Source organism: Pseudorasbora parva, chromosome 3 (assembly GCF_024679245.1).
Source record: "Pseudorasbora parva isolate DD20220531a chromosome 3, ASM2467924v1, whole genome shotgun sequence".
In the NCBI taxonomy this organism is placed as follows: Eukaryota; Metazoa; Chordata; class Actinopteri; order Cypriniformes; family Gobionidae; genus Pseudorasbora; species Pseudorasbora parva.
The window spans coordinates 42436077-42448038 of NC_090174.1; the positions used below are offsets into that span (position 1 = coordinate 42436077).

Consider the following 11962-nt stretch of genomic DNA (forward strand, 5'->3'; position numbering starts at 1 on the left):
ACCCGTAAAAAAACGGAAATATTCCGGCAGCTGGGGCGCCAGAAAAAAACTGTAAAATAACAGAAAATAACCAACCCGTAAAAAAACGGAAATATTCCGGCAGCTGGGGCGCCAGAAAAAAACTGTAAAATAACAGAAAATAACCAACCCGTAAAAAAACGGAAATATTCCGGCAGCTGGGGCGCCAGAAAAAAACTGTAAAATAACAGAAAATAACCAACACGTAAAAAAACGGAAATATTCCGGCAGCTGGGGCGCCAGAAAAAAACTGTAAAATAACAGAAAATAACCAACACGTAAAAAAACGGAAATATTCCGGCAGCTGGGGCGCCAGAAAAAAACTGTAAAATAACAGAAAATAACCAACACGTAAAAAAACGGAAATATTCCGGCAGCTGGGGCGCCAGAAAAAAACTGTAAAATAACCAACACGTAAAATTACAGTAATTTTCCATAGTTCAAAATACAGGTTTTATCTGTCATTTATATGAGTTTCTATATTTAAACAAGAAAATTATGTAAAAAAATAAGGATTACAAATTGTGGAAAATTATGTAAAAACCATGAAATTACCAATTAGATTGGACATTACTACAACTCAAATAACCACCCTAGAGTGCAAAAGATTGTTTTTGTAGTTTTTATTTTAAAAATTGAACTTTAAAGTTGTTTTAAAATAGTAATGTGATCACAATATAGTTTGTTCATAATGACCACATTATATATACAAAGTTATATCACAACTGCAAAAATATTAAAAAAACAAAGCAGCATACCAATAATAAAATTAGTTCATGACTTCAACACTTTAACAATATAACAATTAGTTCATAACTACAACAATACATTTTTTTTTTATAATAACTGCAACAATGTAAGATATTGTACAATAGCAATTTGTTATACACATATATGACGAAAAAGTGGATTTGTCTCATCAGATGAGTCATGAAAATAAAATAATTAAATCACGAAAAAGTCTGTAACACTCAAGAATTTCTCTATGGTAATAAAGAGAGATTTGACACGCTTACGAAAGTTTTTACTCCATCCATCCATAATCCACAATTTTGCTCATCAACGAAAGAACCTTTAGACTGACTGCCAGTTCCTTTCTTGACGTGTTTTTCTATCTCGACTTTTGATCCCGTCTCAGGGTTTATCTTGAAAAGGCATCTGTGAGAGAAAAGAAACCTCAGTAATAAATCATTGAGTGTATGTGAGGATGCGCGAGTCTAAGTGAGGATGCGCATGTGAGTGTATGTGAGGATGCGTGTGAGTGTAAGTGAGGATGCGTGAGAGTGTATGTGAGGATGCGCGTGAGAGTGTATGTGAGGATGCGCGTGAGAGTGTATGTGAGGATGCGCGTGAGAGTGTATGTGAGGATGCGCGTGAGTGTATGTGAGGATGCGCGTGAGAGTGTATGTGAGGATGCGCGTGAGTGTATGTGAGGATGCGAGTGTGAGGATGCACGTGTGAGTGTATGTGAGGATGCGCGTGTGAGTGTGTATGTGAGGATGCGCGTGTGAGTGTGTATGTGAGGATGCGCGTGAGAGAGTGTATGTGAGGATGCGCGTGTGAGTGTGTATGTGAGGATGCGCGTGTGAGTGTGTATGTGAGGATGCGCGTGTGAGTGTGTATGTGAGGATGCACGTGTGAGTGTGTATGTGAGGATGCGCGTGTGAGTGTGTATGTGAGGATGCGCGTGTGAGTGTGTATGTGAGGATGCGCGTGAGAGAGTGTATGTGAGGATGCGCGTGAGAGAGTGTATGTGAGGATGCGCGTGTGAGTGTGTATGTGAGGATGCGCGTGTGAGTGTGTATGTGAGGATGCGCGTGTGAGTGTGTATGTGAGGATGCGCGTGAGAGAGTGTATGTGAGGATGCGCGTGAGAGAGTGTATGTGAGGATGCGCGTGAGAGAGTGTATGTGAGGATGCGCGTGAGAGTGTATGTGAGGATGCGCGTGAGAGTGTATGTGAGGATGCGCGTGAGAGTGTATGTGAGGATGCGCGTGAGAGTGTATGTGAGGATGCGCTTGTGAGTGTATGTGAGGATGCGCGTGAGAGTGTATGTGAGGATGCGCGTGAGAGTGTATGTGAGGATGCGCGTGAGAGTGTATGTGAGGATGCGCGTGAGAGTGTATGTGAGGATGCGCGTGAGAGTGTATGTGAGGATGCGCGTGAGAGTGTATGTGAGGATGCGCGTGAGAGTGTATGTGAGGATGCGCGTGTGAGGATGCACGTGTGAGTGTATGTGAGGATGCGTGTGTGAGTGTGTATGTGAGGATGCGCGTGTGAGTGTATGTGAGGATGCGCGTGTGAGTGTGTATGTGAGGATGCGCGTGTGAGTGTGTATGTGAGGATGCGCGTGAGAGAGTGTATGTGAGGATGCGCGTGTGAGTGTGTATGTGAGGATGCGCGTGTGAGTGTGTATGTGAGGATGCGCGTGTGAGTGTGTATGTGAGGATGCGCGTGTGAGTGTGTATGTGAGGATGCGCGTGAGAGAGTGTATGTGAGGATGCGCGTGAGAGAGTGTATGTGAGGATGCGCGTGAGAGAGTGTATGTGAGGATGCGCGTGAGAGAGTGTATGTGAGGATGCGCGTGAGAGTGTATGTGTGTGTGAGGATGCGCGTGTGAGTGTATGTGTGTGTGAGGATGCGCGTGTGAGTGTATGTGAGGATGCGCGTGTGAGTGTATGTGAGGATGCGCGTGTGAGTGTATGTGAGGATGCGCGTGTGAGTGTATGTGAGGATGCGCGTGTGAGTGTATGTGAGGATGCGCGTGTGAGTGTATGTGAGGATGAGCGTGTGAGTGTATGTGAGGATGAGCGTGTGAGTGTATGTGAGGATGCGCGTGTGAGTGTATGTGAGGATGCGCGTGTGAGTGTATGTGAGGATGCGCGTGTGAGTGTATGTGACGATGCGCGTGTGAGTGTATGTGAGGATGCGCGTGTGAGTGTATGTGAGGATGCGCGTGTGAGTGTATGTGACGATGCGCGTGTGAGTGTATGTGACGATGCGCGTGTGAGTGTATGTGAGGATGCGCGTGTGAGTGTATGTGAGGATGGGCGTGTGAGTGTATGTGAGGATGCGCGTGTGAGTGTATGTGAGGATGCGCGTGTGAGTGTATGTGAGGATGCGCGTGTGAGTGTATGTGAGGATGCGCGTGTGAGTGTATGTGAGGATGCGCGTGTGAGTGTATGTGAGGATACGCGTGTGAGTGTTTGTCAGGATGCACGTGTTTGTGAGGATGCGCGTGTGAGTGTGAGGATGCGGACCCTACAAATTCTTTACATATAAATGCAATGAATGTAAATTGTATAAATTAATACAATAAATGTATTATGACATCATAATTTCCCAAAAATTACTATATAGTACACCATGTACTCACCAGAAAGGGACATTCTATCAAGAATGCCACAGGCTGCATTTGAGTTGCTTGAAGGGCTATCAGACATCACTTTGACCTTAATAAAGCACACAATACAAGACTCATGTTGAGTAATATATTTTTGCAAGAGTAATACACATCCGGTAAAATCATATAAACAAAGAATTGATTGCTTATTTTCTTATTAAGGGTTAGTTAATACAAAAATTCAGTCATTAATTATTCCTGAACACAAAGGAAGATATTTTAAGAATATTTGTAACCAAGCAGATCCATGCAGCCATAGTATTTTTTCAGAGACTTATTGATGAAGATGACTGCCTACGCGCTGTAATTTCTGAAGCATGAAATGCAACATGCATATAAGTTAGGTAATGTGGCTCATTTCTGTGTAGTGCTTGATGTTAACGTTACATAACCTTTTAGAGTTTTCACTGAAACACTACAACTATTTACAAGTGTAATCTGCAAACATATTTACATGCTGCAACAACGATCACCTTTCTTCCTGATCTTGACTCTGGCAGCTCTCAACTTATCTGCAGGGAGAGATAAAAACAAGCGTGTAACGTTAAGTGTATGGGACATGTCGACGAAACAGCGAGATTTTTTCCGTTGACGGCTTTTTGTCAAATAATTTTTCCCTTAGGTGAAAAACTGCATTTTTGAGCTTAGACGACGTCTACAACTGACTACTTGTAAGTTATATAGTCGGATGTATGCGTCGTCTAAGCTTAAAAAATGGCGTTTTTCACCTGAGGTAAACTTATTGCCAAACAGCCGTCGACGGGAAAAAAAAATAAAAAAATCGCCCTATTTCGTCGACGGCATTTTTGAGCTTTTAGACGACGGAAAAATAGCATTTGGTAACAAAATGCAACAGAAAGCTAAAACTAAAACTATAAAGTAAGTTAAGATACAAAAATAACGTTACACGGTACCATCACCTGAAGCCTTAACATTATAAAGTTTAAACATTATAAAGAATTTAAATCATTACGTTAACGGGCTGAGCCCAAGTTTAATATAAACACAGTCAACACGATTCAAAGCGGTAAAACATTTTTTTTTTAAATTAAAATACATGTACTTTACCTGTTTATTTGCGCCTCACATCATCCAAGATTGACGGGCCACGGCAAAGCTGAAGGTCAAGTGAATCCTGTCGCACGCGCAGTTGCCCCACTGTGTGCTTAGTGCTTAGAAGGGAATGTATCCTTGCGCCAAGGCGGGAATTCCTTCGGTTCGAATATTTAAAATCTTTATGACTGTCATTTAAATATCATCGTACTTAAAGTAAGAAAGTGTTATTATATTATTTTATTTTACGATATTATGAAAATAAATGTGTAATAAAACACCAAACGCAGCAGACATAGGCTTACTTTTGACAAGCGGAACAAGATGTGATCAGTTGCAGTAGTGATGGAAGTCTGTTAACTTCAAAGACTGATTTACCCGATTTACCAGCTCTTTTACGCAAACACGAAATGACGTGCATACACACATTATTATATTATTAAATAATCTTATAATTATTTAAAAAGCAAATAATTAAACTAAAAGACAAATTCCATAAACCTTTTTTTTCATTTCTATAAAAGGTAGGCTACATATATACTCATCTATTAATTAATGTTATGTAAATATACATTATTTTTGAATGTATTAAAATGTGTTCTATTAATTATAAAATATTATACAAATATTAAACTATATAATATAAAAATATTATTTCTGAAGTGTTGATACATTTGCATATGTAGGCCAATTCCAGTGTTTATGTGAAAAACTAAATATATAATTTTATATATATATATATATATATATATATATATATATATATATATATATATATATATATATATATATATATATATATATATATATTATAATTTCCTTTTTTCTATTTTTACAGAAAAAAATCTGTAAAATATAAATCAAACTTATGTAAAAATACAGAAATTTCCTCTTAAAAAACGGAAATTTGATGTAATACCAAAATACAAGCAATTTCCGTAAATTTAATAGTCAAAATATAAATTACAGCAAATATCTGTAAAACAACAGGCATTTCACTGTATGAAAAAACAGGAAAATTCTGTAAAAAAACAGACTATTACTGTAAAATTACGTTTTTTTACAGTATACATTAATTTCCTTTTTTCTATTTTTACAGAAAAAATCTGTAAAATATTAATCAAACTTATGTAAAAATACAGAAATTTCCTCTTAAAAAACGGAAATTTTATGTAATACCAAAATACAAGGGATTCCCGTAAATTTAATAGTCAGAATATAAATTACAGCAAATATCTGTAAAACAACAGGCATTTCACTGTATAATGAAAAAACAGGAAAATTCTGTAAAAAAATACAGACTATTACCGTAAAATTACGTGTTTTTTTTACAGTATACATTAATTTCCTGTTTTCTATTTTTACAGAAAAAATCTGTAAAATATTAATCAAACTTATGTAAAAATACAGAAATTTCCTCTTAAAAAACGGAAATTTGATGTAATACCAAAATACAAGGAATTCCCGTAAATTTAATAGTCAAAATATAAATTACAGCAAATATCTGTAAAACAACAGGCATTTCACTGTATAATGAAAAAACAGGAAAATTCTGTAAAAAAATACAGACTATTACCGTAAAATTACGTGTTTTTTTTACAGTGTAGGCATTTGAGAGTCATTTCATTTTTTGAGTAATTTTTGTTTTTTTAATTTTGGAAATATTAAATAAAATCTGAAGAAAATTGGTATTGTTGATCACACTAGTCTACTCTAATGTTTCACCAGGAATTTTGTTTTGAAACTTTGGTTTTGTAAAAAATATGGCACATAGTCACACTTGTGGTGTTCCCTGATTTTAGCTTATAAATCAGTCATTATACCATATTTTCACCCAATCTTGGATTCAATCTTTTTGTCAACTTGTTCTCTTTCAATTAGGACTGGTTTTGCATTTAATTTTCAAACTATTTAATTGTACGAGTCATTTATCCAAGCTTATGCACCTCAGTTTTTGAGTGAAAAAAGCATTATTTGTCAAAATGTCATAATAATTTGTCTGGAAGCTGTGATGAAACAAGAACATGAAAGAAAGATTATTTTGAAGCCGGGTCACTGCAGTCATGGCCAGTTTGTGTTTGTTTGTTTGTTTGTGTGTGTGTGTGTGTGTGTGTGTGTGTGTGTGTGTGTGTGTGTGTGTGTGTGTGTGTGTGTGTGTGTGTGTGTGTGTGTGTGTGTGTGTGTTAATGTCAGATGGATAAATGTATATAAGATGCAGGTTAGGTGTGTGTGTCTGGGTAGTGTGTGTATAAATGTATCGATACATGCACAGGTCCAAGGGCTCGATGTATGCAAGCACATATGGCTGTACACACGAAAACGCAAGGTTGTCGGTTTCAGATTCATCCACTCTGAGACACGGTTTCAAAAAATACCGGTTTTAGGCTCCTAAAATGTAGGATTTATGTGGACGAAATGCTATTTCGTGGATACGAAACAATTTTTACGTATACAGCTAAATGTGTCTCCAGGTGGACAGGGCCTTAAATACATAGTGATGACGAACTGAATGGCTGTCACAGAGTGTTTTGGGTTATGGTTCATGTTTTAAGGTTTTCATGTTCACTGGCCCTGTCCCAAATGGCACACTTCATGTGCACTTTCGGTCTTGTGGACTTACAATGGTCAGTGTCCGTTAACTCTACAAGACCGTGGTGTCCTATTCGTCATTTAAGCCTATAAGGGTGTTCGTGAGCGCCCCCTTTGCGGCTGCTATATGGGCCCTCAATGCGCACTTCAGCTGAGCCCGCAAGTTTGCAAGCTACACGGAGGACTTCTACCCGGCAGTCAAAGCGACATTACGTCGTGAAAGTGTGGACTCAGAGGAAGACCGTGAGGGTTTAGGGTGCCATTTGGGACAGAGCCATTGTCATGTTTTGTCATGCACTTCCTGGTTTCGTCATGTGGTCTAAAATTGTAATGTGATTCCATGCCCTCATGTGTTCCTGCCTCGTGTTGTCATTGGTTTATGGGCTGATCATTGTTCACAGGTGAGCCTTGTCTTGTCATTAGCCCTTGTGTATTTAAGCCCTCATGTTTGCCATGTGTCTGTCAGTTGTTGTATGTGTAACCTGCTGTTGGTGAGTGTTAGGTTAAATTGTGTCGATATCATAGAAACATATCATTAATTTTTTTCTGTTGCTATTGGAGCAAATGGAAACACAAAAATTATATTGCTGTAGTTTCTGTTCAACACTATCAAAGTTATAGGAGAACTGGCAACTTCTGCCTCTGAGAAAGTGGTCTATTGTTTTCAAACAGGTTTTCCAAAAACTACTACTGCCCCCTGCTGAAAATATTCAGAAAAATTAATGTTGGACCCCTCAACCATACTAAACTCTTTGGGATGTCAACTTATGAATGCTCCATTTTTAAACTGGGATAAAAGAAAGTAGGTTGAAATTACACTCTTCCCCTTTGATGTTTGACAGATTGTTCTGGCTTTTGACAGATTGTTTGCCCACTCAATTATGCTTTTTCTTCATTCTTCTCCAGGTCCTGCTCATTAGAACCGATGCATGTCATTTCCCCACCTTGTTTTATAATGTGATATCCTGGCAGCAGAACTCCTCCTACACCCCTCTCCTCAGTAGTCTCTAAGCAGATGACGGATTCCAATGACAGATTGCCAATCAGGACAGTTTGGTGAACGCTGGAGCTTGTCAATGTCAAACAAAAACAACACAGCTGTTGTTCTAATATCAAAGTTGTTACTCATCACATAAGATGTGTCTTGCTTTTATCAGCCATCACTAATCTGATCTTGAGTCAAGAGAACAGCAACTTACTCCCTCAGGGGCTGACATGAAATCCGAAGTTTCTTATATAGCAGACATTTTCTAAACAAGTTGTGAAATTAGTTTCAACAAATTTAGTCATTCTTTATCATAATATTCAATAAAGCACTTCATGCGTGTGAGTGAAACAGCATGGTTCTTTATTTACAGGTTTGCCTTATCCTTAATTATGTAAATCAAAATGCATGTGCATTTCATAGTCTGAAAACAATAGATTGCATGCATTTAAGTCTATATTTTGACATTTAAAGGCGCCGTAGAATGAAAAATGTAATTAACCCAGGTGGATCTCACGAAAAAGTGTATAAATAGTACGAGTGCGCAATGTTGTGGAATGTATACGCCAAAACGCATTTTGCCGTGCATATGTTACGCTGTTTTTGCGTGCATATGATACGCACTTTATAGCGTTTTCGGACGAACCACCCACCACACCACCTTAATCCTACCTAAGAGCGTGCCATAAAGTGCGTATCATATGCACGTGAAAAACAGCGTAGCATATGCACACCTAAAGGTGTTTTGGCATATACATTCCATGACATTGCACACTCGTACTATATATTCACATGTGATCGTGTTGAATTAACCACATAAAAAAAAAGGTGTGTTGGATTTATATGATTTAGTCATGTACATCAGTTCCACATGAATCAATTAAGTTCAACAAACATAATTTGTTCACATAACTTCAACATCATGGAATGAAGTAATTTTTAAGTTACCCAATTGAGTAGTCTCAAAATGATTTTAATATGGCTTCCAACATGGTGTGCACAGGGGGGCTTGAGACCTTGCCTCTTTAATCAAATCACAAGCTTATTTCATTTTGTTTTCGTATATTTTTGTGGTCACTTGACTGATTTATAAGACTGTACTAACTAGCTTCCATTCTGATAGTCAGCAATAGCACATAATGAACATGTCAAGTACTATGAAAGGCTCTTTAACGTGCTGTCTCAGTCCTCCACTATGGGAGCCCAGTATAATTTAAATGGTTCTAATTATTCCAACATTATTAAACAATAAAAAGTGTCCCCCTTATCTAATTTTCCCAAAAATATATGCTGATTCATTAAGCTCCGATGCTTCAGGAAGCTTTGTTTTGAAATCACCCCATCACTATATGTCATTATTTAGTTGTTGTTTTTTACGCACAAAAACTATTCTCATCGCTTTTTCTTTCACCTTCATTTGCATGCATAAGAATGGAAGAAACCGTTGATAAGTCCTGTCTAATATTTTGTGTAAGATATTTCACCTAGTCATCTAACACTTACAAAATGCACACTTTTATTAGTTTTTTCAGAATCCTCTGCCGGTGTTCTCTATGTGCGCGCTAACGGCGAATCCCTTTAACTGTTCGCATTTAGATTTTCGGCAAATCAGTTTGGGCGGATGCAAACAACATTGAATTACCCATCACATTAAATATTTTGTCTTTTTTTCTTAATTTATGACTGTCTTTCTTCAGAAACAAAATGAACAAAATCTTGGAAATTTTCAGAAATTTGGCAGATTTTGACACAGAATGACTTAAATGTGTTTGTCTGAGAGCCTTTATACACACACTTAACACTGAAGTACCTCAGGGGAGGAGAGGAATCCGCAAAAAAATAAAATAATAATAATAGAGTACCGGCACTTCTTTTGAGCCACTTAAAGCACTGCTTACATTGACAGTAGCTCATTCAAAGTATAAACACTTTATAATTCCCATTTATTGAAATGTTGCCATTTTACCATACAATAATGTGTTTGTTTTCTGTGTACATGGTACATTTAAATTATTGTTTATACTTCTGTATTTTTATTGCCTATAGGAACTACATGAATCTCTGCTCTTATTCTCTGGGAGAACAGTGACATCAAGCTGTGACTTGACTTGAATATATTCTATCGGACATGTTGTGTTCAAATTCGGTTATAAATTCAACAGAGACTATAACAAAGTGAATTATTTTCATGTTTATACCAGTGAAAACAACAAAACAATCAGATGTAAACAAAGTTTTATAGGTGGAGCACTGCAACAGTAGTCAATCATGTAAAGTATTTCAGCGGTGATGACAGAGAGCAGCTAGACTATCTCATTCACTTTGCTGCCATGCACAAGAGCAGGACACCAACATCCATCAAAGCTGTCAATACCACTGTTTGCAAATAACATCACGCCTGGCAGGGAGGACTGTTGAAAACTTCAGACTGACTTACAGTACGACTCAATTTACATAGAGTGGCCTCAACAAAATATCACTGCATTAAATAAAAGTTTAAAAAGATGGTTCACCCAAAAATCAGCGTTTACTCCCCCATGTCATTTTAACCCTGTTTTACTTTCTTTCTTTTGTGGGACATAAAAGAAGATCATGTGAGAATTGTCTTGTTTTTGTCCATAAAATAGACATCAATAATACTCAAAATAGTTGCCGTTTCATCTCACAGTTCAAATATTTTCTCTCACAATTGTGAGTTCACATCAATACAATTAATTGCATTTTGCATCACTAAGAGTACACTACTAATATAATGTACACTGTAAAAAATTATTTAGAAAAAGTTACCTGGTTGCCTTAAAATTTTGAGTACATTGAAATTAAAATTTTGAGTTAATTCAATTAATTTTTTTTGAGATTCGACAACCTTTATTAAAATATTAGATTTTGTAAGCATATTGGGTAATTGGGTGTTTTATTTCTGATGACGCAGTGAAACATGCCAAATAGTGCTATTTTCATGATTTATCAATTTTTTTATGTGGTTCAGATACAATATTTCAAGTTTCTATTTATTAAACACATTTCCTTCATTGTATCAACTCAAATTTTTAATTTCAATAAACTCAAAATTTTAAGGCAACCAGGTTACTTACTTTTTTAAGTTAATTTTTTACAGTGTATTTATAAGTTCATTTATAGTACAGATACAGTACAAATGAGACATGTAGTTGTGAACTTTGAGGACTTAAAGTTTACTACTGTTACACTTAAAGTACTTTTTATATAAAAAGTGGGCCAATTCAATCCCAGTACTGACATAGTACACTTACAAGTTTAGTACATTGATGTTAGTACACTTACTCTATTAGTATACTTTATGTTAAATATTTACTTAAATATACTTCATAAAATCAACTTGAAGTATACTTGTTTTTTCTTAAGGGTACTGACCCAAGGAAGAAAGAAAGTCACATAGTTTTGGAATTAAATAAAACTTGGTAAATGATGACAGAATTTTCATTTTTGGGTGAACAATTTCTTTAATAATTTTGAATAACCATAACTTGCCAGTCCAAGGACTACTGTTTAAAGAAAATATCCCAAAATATGTGTACAACAATTCTGTAATCCATCTTTTTGAAGATGTTTTATTGACTAAAACAATTGAAGCAGCTGTACTATATTATTCTCATCATTATTTTAAGCATTTTCAGCTTCAGTACTGCCATGGGATAGCCTACAGCTCAGAGGATGGAGAATCATAAAATAAGATGACACACACCCAAGGTCTTCTTGAATTTATGAACTGTAGGATCATTACTAAAGCAACCTTAGCTAACTGAACCAGTGAAGAATCAAGGTTTCTCATCAACTCCCTTTAAGAGTCATATCATGGCACAGTGATTTCAGCACTAAAACACAACGCAGGGCTTTATTATTGTCCATTGTGCTGAGCTTGTATATTTTCTATAT

The 11962-nt window shown here is 36.8% G+C and overlaps 2 long non-coding RNA genes across 2 annotated transcripts; one reads left to right on the plus strand and one right to left on the minus strand.

The window, feature by feature from the left end:
- Positions 1 to 785: 785 nt before the first annotated feature.
- LOC137071966 (uncharacterized) lies at positions 786 to 4888 on the minus strand. The gene is made up of 4 exons (XR_010904561.1): positions 4489 to 4888; positions 3894 to 3932; positions 3394 to 3469; positions 786 to 1176 (listed from the first exon to the last, which is right to left on the minus strand). It is a non-coding gene; the product is annotated as an uncharacterized lncRNA (long non-coding RNA).
- Positions 4889 to 7523: 2635 nt separating this feature from the next.
- On the plus strand, positions 7524 to 8695 carry LOC137071967 (uncharacterized). Its single transcript, XR_010904562.1, has 3 exons — positions 7524 to 7553; positions 7735 to 7864; positions 7969 to 8695. It is a non-coding gene; the product is annotated as an uncharacterized lncRNA (long non-coding RNA).
- The last annotated feature ends 3267 nt before the right edge of the window (positions 8696 to 11962 follow it).